Raw genomic sequence first — 13,429 nt, forward strand, 5'->3', positions numbered from 1 at the left:
AAATTTTCAAAGTGCTTGAGATCTTGACAGTCAAAACAAACTGAATTTTGGCAGACAACAGTTAGAGGCTCTCATTGCTGGAGAAGTCATCATTTGAACTTTCTTGGTGAATAGTGAGATTACAGATTTTTACCCTCATGGTGTTCAGTGATTTACATCCACTGCCCCAAGATTTGTTCCACTACACAAGGAGGTTCTGCAGCAGCGTTCTTGGTTTCTCTCTCCATAAGCTGATCTATCATTCAAATATAGGCAGTTCTGCAGGCAAATTATATCACATGAGATGAGAGATCATTGTGCTGAAAAGCAGTTGTACAAGCAGAAGCTGAAGGATGCTATTAACTACAGATGAGCCAGGAAACATGCCATTAAACAAACAGAGGGAAGACAAAACCAATGCTTTGACAGCAATATTAGTCAGCTCTTTCACTACTGAACCAGAGTCAGTTCGAGCCCCAAAGTGGATTGACACTCTGGCCCAGTAACGCACTGAGTGGCACCATGTCCTTGGTATCACACTGAACTCCGATGTTTGGATCAAATGCTCAGAGGGCTTTACAGTCTTTCCTTCACTGGGAAGGTTTCAACTTTCTTGAAATAACTAAGAAACACCTCAATGGAGACAAGACAGTGGGCTGAGTTACTTTGCATACGAAGAGACTACATATTGAGATACTCGACACAGACATGCGATATATACAGCTCTTGACGAAGAGTCCCCAAGCCTGAGTTTGGTACATAAGCTCTTCCCCAGAAGTGGGATCCACACATAAAGTAAGGAAAAGCATCTTGAATAGACCATACCTCTGAAAATAATCTCTTTTGCTTCATATCCTGCCTGTTTGGCCTTTGGCATCACATTGAGCCATTCCCCTGCAGCCTATTTTCAGCAAGGATTCAAAACCCGGGACTAGGCAACTTGAAGTCTATCTCTTCATGCAATGAGCAAAAAATCACCGTTATGGTCGAAAGAGATGCTTTTATGCAATGTCACTCATCTCGGCGTGGAGGGATTCAAATCCATTTGTGCTTAACCTGATGGCAGTCAAACATGCATCTTCTCTCACCCAAGAGAGCCACTGGGCTGCTGCAAAACTCTTCTGTTTCCCTACTGCCACTGTATCCTTAGCAGAAAAAAAAAAAAAAAAAAAACAAAAAACCCAAAGTTTTGCCAACTGAAGGGGTAGAAAGTGAGAACAAGCAATTTGGGATTTATTTGACTTGACTAGAAGGCAAGAAATCAGGATCAGGATGTTTCCTTCCAGGACAAAAATGCAAAGGCTCATGTGTTGCTAACGAACACTTGAATTTCTTAGATACTTGTGAGGATGAGAAAAATATGACAAATCACACCGCCTCTAGAATTAACACATAACATAGTCTATGAACTAAAAACTGGGCCACTGACAGATCTTAAAATACCGTTGGAAGGCAGACACCACTAAGGGACATTTTTAAGCCAGAGAGACTTTTTCTTGATCCAAGTTTTTTTGCTTCTCTCTGCTATAGTCATATATTTAAATGGCATAAGAATTTGGGGAGTAGCAAAGTAAGAAATAGATGGGTTATCATTACAGGATGACCGGAGCCACAGGGTAAATCGTTTAAAATCTCAGAAAATGTATTTTGGTAAGACCAAGTGTTTGAGATTCAAGAATGGCAGTCGCTTATATTTACATGATAGAAGACTTCGCTTTGAAAAACAGAGCTCAGAAAAGGATTTAGGGGTCATTATAGATAATCGCCTCAATATAAGCTGTCTGGGCAATGCTGTAGCAAAAAGGACTAATGAGATTCTTGAATATGGCAGGGTGGGGGAGGAGTAGCAAGAAAGAGTATGAAGCAGAGAAGCAGAAATAATGAAGGATTCCAGCATCTCTGGGCAGCACTGCCAAGACCCCTACAAGGTTACAGACTCCCATCCTGGTGTCTGCATTTTAAAGAGGATTTGAAGATACTGGACAGAGTTCAAGTGAGCGTCACAAATGAATTCACTGGCTTTTAACAAAAAAGCCCAAGCCTTCTGACGTGACGGCCAAGGAGCTCAACATGTTCAGCTCACTAAAGAGAAAGCATAGACATACCTTCATCACACTGTGTAGGTAATTGCACTTGGGGAAGATATACGTGAGAAGCTTTCCAATCTGGCTGACGAAGATCCAATGAATAAAAGTTGAAGCTAGATAAATTCAACCTTGAAATAATGGAAAATTTCCCAGCAGTAATGAAATACAGGAACAGCTTATCAGAGGAACTAGTGAAACCACCACACTTGCAGTCTTTTAGACAAAGACAGATAGTTCTGAAGATACCCCTTCAGACTAGATGATTATCATTGTCCTTCCAAGCTCTGTAAGCTGTGAACACCGAGCTCCCCTATGCACAGCTTTATTTCCTCAGCCCTTGGTAAAACAGGATTGCCTACACTGTACTCAACGTGCTTGCAATGTTTCCGTGATGGCTTGAATGATGCTACAGGGTTTACGACTGGCAAGGAAGCAGTTGTGGGGCCACACTGGCCTCCTGGCCAGGGAGAAGGGGTGATAGAAGAAAAGCACTTCTGACTCTTGACACGTGGGAGACAATCAGAGACAGGCATCAGGTGCATCAACCATCGCTCCTTCTCAACAAGAAAAAAAAAAAAAAATCATTTTCTCTACATCTTACTTGTTCTAACAGGTGCATCTATGTTGCAGTCCCAGAAACAGCTCTGTGTAGTGACAGACATCCCACAGGAACTTTAAACAAATTAGCCTGCCATACATGGGATGTCAGACTAAATTATCATATAGTCCCTGAAGTTGTTTCTTTTTCTTGTATTACCCCAAGTACATTTTCTCTTTCTTTCACAGGTCACTCAAGCAGAGTATAAAAAGAGGGAAGTAAAAGTACTCACTTGGAATGAGGTTTTAACCTGGTGTCCCCTGGGAGTAACTGTGAGTAACCTGGTGTCCCCTGGGAGTAACTGAGTGACTGCAGTGACTTCCAGGCTACGTGAAGGAAAGCAAGACAAGATGAAACGCTGTCAGCTGAGCAAAATTGCTGTGAACTCCAGCTTCCTCCCACTCTTATGTCCTGTTCTGATACAGGCAGGCAGCCCTGACAGTCAGCTACAATTTTGAAGGCAAGTGTTTGAGAGATCATGATCCGTTCCTAAGGCAAGAATGAGCAATTGCCACAGCAGCAGCAGGGTGGCCACTAGAAACTCTATTTTGGCAAATAAGGCGGGGGGGAAACAAAACAAAACAAAAAAAAACCAAGAAAAAAAAAAAGGGCATCTGGAACAGGACTTAAAAACAAGGAAAAAGCACACCAAGTGTAACATTTTATTCTTGAATAGCAGTGGAGAGTGCTCAACCCTTGTGAAGTTAAGAAAGCTTTCCTTTACATGCAGGCCAAAACTGTTTTGAAATATTCCACTGCTTTATTCACCCACAGAGCAGTTAGAAAGGGGAGCACATCACAGACATGGTTGGATCCGATACCAGTGTGCTTGCTGAAGGGAGTCACGCTAGCCAACTCCTCTTATCTAAAAGGTTAGGGGGCACCAGGTCTTTTATGGTCCCTCTGCTCTTTGAGAGGCAGGGTCCTCCAGAGGACTGCTCAGCCCCCCCTCAGATGAACACACAGGGTAGTGCAACAACCAGAGCGGTACCGCCATGGCCCTGTTTCTATCCGGCCACTGTGGCCCATGCTTGGCACCCTGCAGCTACGCTGCAGGCTGTGACAGGCACATGAGCAAATCGCACGCTGGAGGGCATTGCAGACACGCTGACACTCTGCTCTCCCCATCTGTCTATCCCTCAGCAGGCACCAGCACCTCCGCCACTATCACCCAAAGATGGCATTTGAAATTAAAGGTATGTAGCAGCCATACTTAGACATGCAACACATGAAGCAGCAATGACCAGAAACATCAGTGGAAAAAACCAAGGTTCTTGACTCCAGTGAAAACCCATTCAGCAGATGAAATTAGAAGCATTAACCCCATGGCAGTGGCCATAACTAAAGGTTCCATCTAGAACCAAACAGCTGCTGGCTGTACCTCAGTGTTTTGAAATGGGATTAGGATGAAACAAAGGGAAAAGCAAGCACTGGAACCATCAGCAGGAGAAGCAATACCTTAATGTGTCTTGTATTGACCAAATAATAAAACTGGTTTATTGGTGTCCTTTTGCAGTTCTTCTTTCTGAGAATTCATTACCAGCAGAAATAAGTATTACAAACAAAACAAACACATTCAGGATTAGAAGCACATCAGCACCCTATTAGCCAATAGTCTATGCTTAGCTCCTACACTGAGCATCTATTAACTTATTTTTATTGTAACATTTCAGAGGCCCGAGCTTGCAACTGAAGTCTATTCCATTGAGTTACCACCACAAAATAACACCGTGCCTCAGACAGGATATACAAATAAAGAATTATCCAAAGAGACGGCAATCTCTCCTTGGGTGTCTTTAAATGGTGCATGTTGTTTATCTGGCTGAAAACTATTTGCAGATATGGACAAATGACAGGATAGCAACAAGAAAGAGTCATCCTATGGGGAAGCTGCCATATGGTACACAAATCCCATTAAGAGGGTTTAATTGTTATTTTAAAGCCTACAGACAAGCAGGAATAAAAGGGAGCCCAGTTCAGATATTCTCCAGATGTCGATTTTGCTTACATTTTGGTCACACTGAGAATGCAAGATTCATCCCTCCTCCTGCTGGCAGCCATTAAATGCGACTGAGAGAAGGTGGAATAACTCCCAGTTACTGTGAGCAAACACCAGTAAGCCAGTTCTGTGTATTAGCACTCATCGAGTCACCAGAATCCTGTAGTGTTGACGTGCTAGCAGCCAGTCCTTTCTCTGCTGCACTGACAAGGTAACTCAGAGAAGCTAGCTCATCTGTAACGCAGTGATGGGAATCCCCCAGTTTAAAATCTGTTTGCGTTTCTTTTCAGAAGTAACTCACCCTCCTGACAGAGCCATAAGGCCAGGGCTGCAAACGGCATTACTATTCACACATCGATTTCTTCTTTTATCCCCCCTCTCCAGGTGATGGAAAAGAAATTAACTGCGAGGTCTCTTCAAGCAAAGTGACTGTACTGTGACCAAGGGGCGGTGCTGGAGCTGCAGAGTTGCAATCTGCATTGGTTCATCACATCCCAGGCTGGGCTTTCTTGTTGCTGTTGTGTTGGAAGTAACACGGATGAAGAGCTGGTTAAGTACTGGCTCCAGCAATCAAAAATAATGGCATGGAGGTGGCTTGTCAAACTTCAGGCAGTGGAAAAAAAATTGACCTCTGAAAATGCATCCTGGCTGTTCCATCAAGGGTGCAACTGAAGTGTCTTGTTTGATTTTATTAAATCAGTATATGGAAGTAGTACATAATTCAGAATCACAGGCTTTGGTTAAAGCTCTAATTGTAAGGTTTAAGCAGGTCTGAAGCCCAATTAAAAAAATTAAGTCCACAAAATTTAATCCATCTTTACCTTTTTGCTACAATGTGACTCTTGTTAGCTCCCTAAAATTAGATTTTTAATCTCAGATTGGCATTCCATTCTCTGCCACTCAAGTATCACAAACAGTGAGAAGATTATGGCCACTTATGTAGGATCTGTTTTCCTATAATCCTTTTAGCACCATAAATGCTAAATATAGCAGCTAGTTTAAATTAGCTTTAACCTTAAGTTGACTCCAGTTAACTACACAGGAACAGTCATTAAAAAAAAAATCCACCCTCTCAAAAAAAAAGCTAGAAATATTCCCACACTTAAAAAAAAATTGTATTAAGCTGGACAGTGCATATAAACAGGTCACCTCAAGAGTGGTGAATTCTCTAACAGCTTTTTGGAAACCTAGGACTTGTGAGCTATTAGTCTGCCACACACGAGTACATTGGCTACAGTACTCACCCTTACAAACCGCCATCCCAAAAAGCACAATAAGAAACTGGGGCTGCTCATGCAGCTTCTTTATCCTGGCTACATTTGCAAATGGCTAACATTGAATATCAAAGCATTATCATGAATCAAACTCCCACTAGTTTTTCCAGGACAGCCCTTTGTAGGCCCTATGAGACCTTCACAAGGAAAACTGATACATCCCTTAACGAGGGGAGGACCACCATTAGATCATCGTAAGTCACTAGTGAAAAGAGCTAAAACAAGCTCAAAACCTAGGGCAGGAATGACTTTGGTAAAAACAACTGCAGGGGACCTTACCTTTCACTTGGCAATTGCTTCAGGAAGAAGGACATCCTCAGCATCAAAGCAGGTTTCAGGAAGGCTACCAGAGAGCAGAGGTGTCCCACATTCGGACAGGGATACCCATGTGTCGTGGTTTTGTTAGTAAGGGGGGCCTAAGGTGGTAGCTTCTGTAGGAAACTGCTAGAAGTCACTCCCCTTTGTTCAGTGGACTCGGCGGGGCCTAGGGCGGACCTGCTGCTGGCCAAGGCCAAGCCGATTGGTAGCAGAATGTCCCGTGATAACGCCTCTGCGTTTCCCCCCCCTAAGTAGGGGAAAACAGAAAAAAAAAGAGAGAGGAGAGAAGATGTGAAGAAGCTGAGCGGGGGCAGAGGCGCAGAGGGGGAGGCGCAGGCCTCATGGGCCTTGCAGGCCTCACCCTCTGGCCTCTCGCCAGGCAGCCGACTGGGCCCGACTCGGCCCGGCCTGGCTGCAAGAAGTGGAGAGGAGATGAGAAGTGAATAAGATGTAAAAAGGATCCTGAGAGACGTCTACCAGCCTGTTGTGAGGAACGGCTGCAGACGCCAAGGTCAGTTCAGAAGGAGGGGGAGGAGTAATGCGGCTCCTGGCCAAGATTCCCCTGCAGCCTGTGGTGACGACCATGGTGGAGCAGGTTGTCCCCCTGTAGCCCATGGAGGTCCACGGAGGGGCAGAGATCCACTTGGAGCCCGTGAAGGACCCCGTACCGGGGGAGGTGGATGCCTGAAGGCAGCTGTGGCCCGTGGAGGGCCCGCTGGGACAGCTGTTCTGGAGGGACTGCACCCCGTGGAAGAGATGACCCACGCCGGAGCAGTTCCACAAAGGACTGTGGCCCGTGGGAGGGACCCCACGATGGAGCAGGGGAGGAATGTGAGGAGTTCTTCCCCCGACCATGAAGCAGCAGCGTGAAACAACGTATGATGAACTGACTGCAACCCCCATTCCCTCTTTCCCCCTGTGCCGCTCGGGGGGGGAAGGTAGTAGAGATAATGTTAAGCTTGGGAAGAGGGAGGGGTGGGGGGAGGTTATCTTGTTCTCTGTCTCATTATCCTACTGTTTGTAGTAATAAATGAATAGTTTTCCCCAAGTCGAGTCTGTTTTGCCCGTGACGGTAACTTTAAGGATTTCTCCCTGTCCTTATCTCAAACCTCAAGCCGTTTTTCCTTATATTTTCTCTCCCTGTTCTCTCGGAGTGTGGGGGGAGTGAGAGAGAGACTGCGTAGTCTGGTCCGACTGGGGCTGAACTACGACACCATGACTGGCCCCAGGGAGTCAGTGCCAGCTCCTGCTGACAGAAACCAGCTTTATGGCTGGGGTATACCCAGGCTGCCAGGGCCAGAGCTTGGTTCATAGATTTTAACTTAGGCATCTATAGGTTACATACTTACTTGTTAACCTATATGTTCTATTTCTGCCTCTGCAACATCACTGACTCTGGACCAACCATGTATTTTCATCAGCCAGTTTGCCTGAGGAGCATAACAGCAAATGAATCTCAACAGCCCAATCATCCTGAGGTAAACAACCAGCAGGTGCAACACCCTTAAAGCTACAGGTTCATCTCCACACTTAGTACTGGATTTAATAAGGCTGCAAGTTTCTCCATGGCCGTCTTCTGCCCTTTTCAGGCAGAAAGAAGAAGGGAAGTCCACCCTCAGCAAGCCTGGCATTTTCTCATACTCCAGGGAAAGAATGACTGCCAAACCCTACCTTGGCATGGGAAATGTCATAGAAATGCAAATTAAAATATATCTGATTGTGTCTGCCTGTCCATTTTGCTTCAGCTCGTTAGGAACAATTAAACAGATGCCTAAAGCTGAGCAGTAAAATGAGTACCCAGGAGCTCTTCCCACAGAGTTCTCCTCCTTCACTTGGAGGGCTGCCACACACACAGATTGTGATATTCTCAAATGTTCATTACTGAGATACACTCATCTGTTAAATACAGATTGGAAGGAGAGGATAGATAGAGTTGGTCAAAGGAGAAATAATGAATCAGAAAACGTTCCTGTGAACTGCCATGACCACTACCAAGACATTTCATGAGCTTCTGTTTAAAAAGCAATGAAATCCCAGCAAAATAAACAAACACATTGGAAAAAATGGTATTAGGGTTCTACATCAAAAGCAGAATCAAACTGGCTGTAAGCATGAAATCCAGAGCCCACAGTAACAAACACGACCCTTGTGCTGCTTCCAGAATGTTTTTCCTTAAGAATCATCAATTTTTTTTTTCATTTTCTGGACAAGTTGCATAGTAGAAGAGTAAACAAAATGTTTTCAACTACTCCTTGATACAAAACCAAGGAGCAATAAGATAGTAATCAATACAGGAAATATCAGGAGGAAATATAAGCTCCAGGTATTGATTTTGAGCCTCTTGTAGCTAGACTAACCACCTCGTGGACTCCAGCAAGAGTATCACTGGCTGAGGGGCACTCGGTCTCACTGAGACACAGGGAAAGAAGCAGCACCGTAGAGAGGAGGGGGGAAACAGAGATGAAGGACAAGGACAGAGTGGTAGAATCATATATTTAGAGGAGAAATTTCTCCATTTTCCTTATGTTTCAATTTGCAAACGTGAATTCAACTCTTGACTTCAGCAACCTCTTTGACGCAGATCAAATCCCCCACAGCAGGTAGTAGACAAACATCCCAAGCAGGTTACATGCTTTAGAAGAAGTCGTCGTCTGAGTTTCATAAACCAGGCCCTTTGGAGTAAAGCCTGTTTACTTTCATTCTGCAGAATTTTTAAAACTTGCTCACTGATACTTTTAAAGAGATTAGCAAGTTAAGCAATTATCTTTGCTTTCATTTCCTCATGAAATACAGGTGAGTTTAATCTTCTTAGGCTTTGCAGTGATACTATAGGGCATAGCTACAGTATGAAATAGCATGTCACTCCAGATGAAAGAGGCTGCAAGGGTTTTGCTCTCCTCTTAAAATAAAGTAAGACAATAAAAAAAAAAAAAAAAAAAACGAGATTTCATCGTAACTAGTTTCTGTAATTTGCTTAAGGGACATCTAAAGGCAATTCCACTCACAAAAAAAAAAAAAAAAAGGCAAAGAAAGCCCAATCTTTGAAATTGGAGGAAAGAGATTAATGTTATCTTGCAAGTGGGAACACTCCCTGTAATAGCGAAGAGTCAGCATGTCTTTTTCCAGCTTAAGAAAACAATACAGCCACCATGTGTGTGCCAGTGACAGGAATTGCTTGGGTAGCAAGCGCATCAGAGGGGTAAGGGGCTGCAGAGGGCATTTGCGATGACCGAAGCGCAGAAGTGACATTCCATAAGCTACGTCTCTGTCTACCCAGGAGAAGCCCCCAAGCTCTGCCAGTGAAATGGCACACACTGCTCCATGCCAGCTCTGAACTGTACCTCTTTGAGATTGCAGCCCCTGAGGAAAATGACTCAGTACTGGTTTATCACAGTTCACTACCTGCACAACTATTTGTGGGGGACATGCACAGAAATAATTAACACTGACCAGAATTGGTGTGCAAAGGAAAACTCTTCTCCCTCCCAACTCAAATTCTCTTTATTCAGTCCTGTGTTACCATTACCAGAGAACACTGAAATAGTTAATTTCCACTGTGGGGACAAAATAAATGCTTGATGCTCAGTCACCGCATCCTATGCCCACAGCCAGGAAAGGTGCCCAGCTGGTGCACACCTGAGGTTGCTCCATGCCATTTCCCATCACTGCAGCAGCCTTAGTGGGCCCCAAGGAAACCTCAGTCAAACTTTTTTTTTCCTTAGACAGTTCCTGTCATAAAAAGTCTTGAAAAAGGGGAGTGAAATGAAAAAAATATTTTTTTAATACTGCTCTAAAATTTTAGGCTTAGCCAATGCCTGGGCACTTCCCAACATCTTCAGTACTGCCAGTCCCCTGACCAGAGCATTGGACTTCATTTTCTTTTGTTTTGGTTTTTTTTTTTTATCATGGAGCAAATAAGGATTGACCAATTTCACACTAGCTGTTGCCTCAACCTCCCCTCAAGACAGAACTGAAATCAAACTGATAGCACGTTGCTTTTATTTGTAATGAAACAACAGATCTACGCCTTGCGGAGCATGTAACTTGTCTGATTTCTGCAGGGGCTGCCGGGTCCCGCTGGTGGCTCGCAGCCTCACACCTCACACACAGCTGCCAGGAGGGCTGGGGAGGCACATTCCCACCACAACCAACCATGAAGAGCGCAAATAACATGCACACAATTTATCCAGATTAATCTTGTTGAACTCAAGCTACTACCCCGCAAGAGTCGCTGAACGAAGAATCAGCGGCAGGAGCATACATGGCAGAGGCCTAAGGGCGCGTGGCCATTTGATCTGCTCAGCCTGATCAATGGCACTGCTGTGCCAATGTGCTAGAGAAAAAAAATTAAAAACAAAATCACTTGGCATCTCTCAGTTTTGTTTATTCTGAAAAGTCAACATTCCTACCATATTATTGTTTCTCTCTCATTGCAGTGAGGAGACTCACAGAGCCCACAACCTCTGTTCACCCAGCGCGTGCGTAGAGCACTCCAGGGTGCATATTCAGATGTGACCTGCCAAAGATGTTAGCAAAGTGTTTGCACAGCCCACCAGGACAGGTTTCCAACACCCTGTGAAAGGATTTGGGACTCGTATCCACATGCCACAGCAGAGCCCATGCTGCTGCTTGTGACCATCACTGTTGTTTAGCACAACTGGCTGAGCAGCATCGGCCAAGTACGCCAAGAGAAAAGCCCTTCTCCCCTACCACAGGTTCTCTGGAGGGGAAAGGCACTGACAGCTCCTCTTGCTATCAGTTTTCCAGAAGCACACTCACATAGGGGCCTGAGCCAAAGACAGAGCTCTACCCATCCAGCTATTCCCAACTCCCAGCATACCTTCCTTCCCTAGAAGCAAGCATCGTCCTCCCAGTCCTGGAGATATGGTAAATCTCCTAGAGACCTCTCTAACCAGGGGATCCACTTCCAAGTAATGATAAAATTAAATCATTTCCCCAATAGACAGTTTCTAGTAAGAGCAAAGCGCTGGAGAGAGGACAGTCCCTGCATCGCTTCCTGAGGGGAGGAATCTGGTGTCCTGAGCAGCCGTAAGGCCATTTAATACAGTGACCTGTCTCCATTTACCAAATTGATTTGGCAAATGACTGTTTACTCTACTGAGTGTATTTAAACTAATGGCTGCTAAAGCAGCTTATGTGACTTTTTAATCTAGCTTTTCCATACAGTCATTTGTAGAATGACTGTTTGAAAGGGAAACAGACAAGAAATTGGAGCAAAACTTCCACGGACAGACACTGAAAATGGTATGATGTGGCCACAGCACATACAGTTACACAGGCGGATCCACGGTTCATTCACTGCCTTCAGGCTGCTTCCCCAGAGCTGAGCATTTCTGCAGCCCAGCCCACCCCACTACAGGCACATGCACACGCCCTGTGAGCAGATCTCAGACAAGCTCCAAACAGGCTGCACTTTACAAAATTAATTTCATCCTCCAAAGCAGAAAATATAAATTCCCTCACCAGTCCCTTTCCTCAGGGAGAAAGGGGACACATCCAGCTCAGAGGAGAGGCCCAGCCAGGTGGCTCGTTCCCCTGTGCTCTCTCTCAAGGGTTTTGACTATCATGAAGTGTTGAGGCAAGAGGAGCTTTGGTCACTGAAAGATAGTGTCAAGGGCCTGCTGCAATGTGCAGGGACTGGCTCTGATCACAGATTACCTGATTCACTAAGCAGGTGAGCAGGTGTAATATTCTGTGTCACTGTATAGTAGAAGTTTCTTTGTGCCATTTTCCCTTAGAGGAAAGAATGTTGATCTCCTACAAAACACTAAGATATGTTATTAAATATATCTGGATCATGCTGTTTTCCTTTTCAAGGTCTTCCATACCTTTCTACAGTAATGTTGTGATTTAACCCCAGTCAGCAACCAAGTACCATTCTGCTCCTTGCTCACCCTCACCCCTCCCAGGTGAGATGGGGAGAGAATCAGAAAGAAAGGAAAACTTGTGAGTTGAGATAAAGACAGTTTACTAAGACAACAAAGAAAGATATAACGATAATAATATATGTATATTAATAATGATAATAAAAATATAATTATCATAAAATATACAAAATTAACTACACACAATTTCTGACCGCCTGAAAACTGATATAACCTGTCCCAAGCAGCAATCATGGAGCAGAACCGAGAGCAATCTTGGAACAATCCTGAGCAGAGAGAGAACACATTGCCCACTGGCCAGCCCTACTTATATGCTGAACATGATGTCTATGGTATGGAATGCTTCCTCCAGCCAGTTTGGGTCAGCTGTACTGGCCATACCCCTGCCAGCTGCTTGCACCTCCACACCAGCGAAACCTGGGAAGCTGGAAAAAGTCCTTCATCTCTTAGCAACAACTCATAACACCAGTGTATTATCAATGTTCTTCACATATCAAATTCCATACTAAATCCAAAACACAGCAGCTACTGGGAAGAAAATTAGCTCCACCCCAGTCGAAACTAGAAGTAATTAAGCATGCCACACCAAAGATTAAATCAGTGCAAAATCATATTTACCCCCAACATGTCACACAACTCATGTTGTTTCAGCATACGATAGAAAACGCTAGTCAAAGGACAGCAGTCTTTGGAACAGTAATAATTAGATTTACTTCTCCTAATGCCTCGTACATGACACTCTGATGACTTCCTCAGCTTGTGCGCTGCAGGCTCACCCACCGTGCTGCAGAACGCAAACACAAGACCACATCTAGGTATTGCACATAACCCATAACTCCTTCACAGGTACTCCTCTAGGCATTATCACTGGTGTCTTAAATATGATCAATAAATTGACAAAATGTTCATTTTTAAAGTGAGCATTGTCTAGGCCTGCTGTTCTGATATACCCTTAGACTGCTTCAAAATTAGAGACAAAAAACTCAGTCCAAGACATTCTCTACTAAGGGACTGGCGCTGCCCACCCCATCACACATGTCCACCTGCACATGCCCCCACATAACCAGGAGCCAGGGTTGCTCTCACAGTCACAGATGCCCCATGCTTGTGCCACTGCACTGACAACAGCCAAGTAGCACAGTCTGAAAGCCCCTGCTCAGAGCAGGGAGTTGGTGATCCAGGGTATAAACATAGGAAAATAAGCCAGGAATGGATACATAACACAAACACAATTATGAGGCCTTGGTAATAAACAATCTCTTTAGTTT

Source organism: Chlamydotis macqueenii, chromosome 7 (genome assembly GCF_036417535.1).
Source record: "Chlamydotis macqueenii isolate bChlMac1 chromosome 7, bChlMac1.mat, whole genome shotgun sequence".
Taxonomy (NCBI): Eukaryota; Metazoa; Chordata; class Aves; order Otidiformes; family Otididae; genus Chlamydotis; species Chlamydotis macqueenii.